We start from the raw sequence: 3,086 nt of genomic DNA, 5'->3' as shown, positions 1-3,086 counted from the left end.
CAATATTTAATCAAATAAATATTCACCATAACACATGATTTGTAAAAAAAATCAAAATATTTCAAGCTTCTTTGACCGAAACTGTTGAAATATTTATTTTCGGTTGCACGTTTGCATCTCATAATTTTGGCACGTTTGCCACATTATTCTCCATTCAAATAATTTTGTTTTTAATTATTTCAAAACTTATGTGAAGTCTGAAGCTGAATCCGAAGATAAGGAAGACATAACACAGAAAATCAAGTTGTAGATAATAAAGGTAAAAAAATATTTGAATTCTTAAAAACAATTATTTCTATCAAATCAGAACTGGCTCATACAAAGAGAAAATTCAAAATGAGAAACAAAAATATTAATCATCCTCTTCAATACAATATCATTTCATCGTCAGAGGAATGAGAAAATATCTCCTAATGAAAACGGATGACATGCGAAAATGCCTGACTATAATGGTTATGTTTGAATGTAGTTTTTTCTATTTATAATCTCTGTTTTTGTAGGATGTATGAATTTTACTAATCAGTTTTTTTTTGGACTTTTAATTTCCATCTTTAATTATATCTAGGGTTAGTCTAGCTTTGATTTCTGACCCTCACACTTTTTGGGTTTTAATGAAATAATTCTAACGCTTTCCCCCAAAACAATATAAAAATAACAAATTTCTATAAATAATTATTGATGTCATCAATTACCCATTTCTTAATTAATTAGATAACCTTTAACTTTTTATAAAAAAAATCTTTGTCAACCAAAAGACGTATATTTTTGTGACAAATCTCAAAATTATCTACTAAAACAATATAGATATATATATATACAATATATCTTTATTCATATATGTATGTATATAAATTACTAGATAATCATACTTATTATGAATGAATATGAATTATCATATTATAACTAATATGCATGATATATATAAATAATCACTTAGAAACATAATCAAATAAAACATAACTACAAATGTATTTCATGTCTTAATCGAAGCACTTACATTGTCATGTTTTGAACAATAATCGAAGTGAAACGACAATGCTTGTTCAAAATAAATTTGGTTAGATTTGTTCTCACCGGACAATTATTGCGAGGAAAATTTCGAATAATATAGTCGTGTCTCTTTAAATGCATGATTAGAATAAGTTCTAACACATACAACTTTTTTAATCTCTTTATACAAATGACTTTCATTCTATGTCATGATTAATCACATAATTTTTATAGAAGAAATTAAAATATTTCAAAATATTAATGACAACATCATTTTTACAAATTAATTTTTTACATAAGAAATCATTAGGACCCCAAATTCATTTTATAATTTCTACATAAGAAATTATAATAATTTCCGCATTGATGATTAATGTCATTTTGACAAACCAAATTTCTTATAAAAATCATTATCGACCACATTCATCTCATAATTTATACCCAAGAAATTAGAATGATTTTCACATCAATGACTAAAGTCTTTTTAAAGAGTTTGATTTCTATAAAGAAATCATTGACTACTCCCATTCATCTCCAACATCAATGACTAGAGTCATTTTAAGAAGTCAGATTTCTATAAAGAAATCATTAACTACCCTATTCATCTCATAATTTTTACTCAGGAATTTAGAATAGTTCCAATATGAATGATTAAATTCATTTTATCATGTCAAATTTCTACAAAAGAATTCATTGGCCTAATTCAAACAAGGAACCTGCCTTCCGTCACTCACCCTTGCATCCAAACTTTAACCCACTACGTCAATGCGCCCTTTCATTGTTCTATCGCTGTTTATGACCTTCTGTCTTCTTTTCAAAAAAAAACTTTTTCTTCATATTTTCTTCTCTAACACAACTCTTTTTCATGAAATATCAAAGACAAGGATTTTCGACGACACAAGCAACTCTATATACAAAACTGTTTTAAGATTCTAGGATATCTTGTTTTTAATAAATAATAGAAAATATATATAAAATGATGTACAAATAAATGAAATAAATAAAATATATATGAAGAACAATATCATGAAATAAGCTGTTAATTCGAGTTATGTGATTAACACATTTTTCTTTAAAACAGTATTATCGTCTCCCTTTGTATCAGAGCTTATCGCAGCTGACTGTCTCTAATGCTACAACGAATCTAGTAGTGATTCAGCAATGAAATCACTACGCAACAAATTTGATAAAGTACATAAATCGATAACTAGGTTTCAATGAAATACGATGAGTAAAGTACTCAAAGACACTCACAACATAAGGAAAAACTTTTGATATTCTAAAAAAAAGAACTCTTAGGATTCTAGTGTTAGAAATGATAAGATGACATTGTTTGTTTCTTATTTTTTTTAATATTTCTTCTTAATTAAGCTTATTGTTTGTCAAAATTAAGTAAGACATTAATTTAGCAATATTTATGATTACATGATTTTTTCAATTGTTAATAATAATATTAAATTATCATAACAATTGATAATAATAAACTCATGTGAGTTAAATTAATAACATTTTGTTAATTGATCATTGCATTTTAAATTAATTAATTCAAATTTTACCTTTCGAAAGTTTAATTTTTTAATTGTCGTTTAAATTTATTATGAATTTCATTTAATTTTATTACTATTGAAATTCATAAAATTAGTTTAAAATTTCCAACACTAATTATATTAGAAGCATGCACACGAAATTCCATTTGTTGTTTATTATGAATTTTTTTTTTTTACTGATGGAAGATCCAATTAAATATATTTAGAAAAAAATCATATATATTTATTTATATTATTATAAGATTCATAACCAATATGTTATACAAGCCCCCAACACTTAGTTAATTGAAATAACTGAAATCAAAATATTATTTTATAGCAGCTAGCATTGCGGAGTAGAGACGGCGCAGGCGACGACAATCCGCTTGGCATTAGAAGAATTAGCTAAACGTTTGTACAATGGATTCTTTATGTAACCGCAAAAGCAAGACTCTTGATCATTCAGCTTCGCACAACACTGCTTCGTCGGAGTTACTTCCGGCGAGAGTATTGCTCTCACACAAGGAATTATCAGATCCAGCGGATTACACGCCACCGCCACTCCCTCTG

The sequence above is a fragment of the Impatiens glandulifera genome, unplaced genomic scaffold, assembly GCF_907164915.1.
Source record: "Impatiens glandulifera unplaced genomic scaffold, dImpGla2.1, whole genome shotgun sequence".
Taxonomy (NCBI): domain Eukaryota; kingdom Viridiplantae; phylum Streptophyta; class Magnoliopsida; order Ericales; family Balsaminaceae; genus Impatiens; species Impatiens glandulifera.
The sequence above is the reverse complement of the archived record's forward strand: the minus strand, read 5'-3'. Positions refer to the sequence as shown.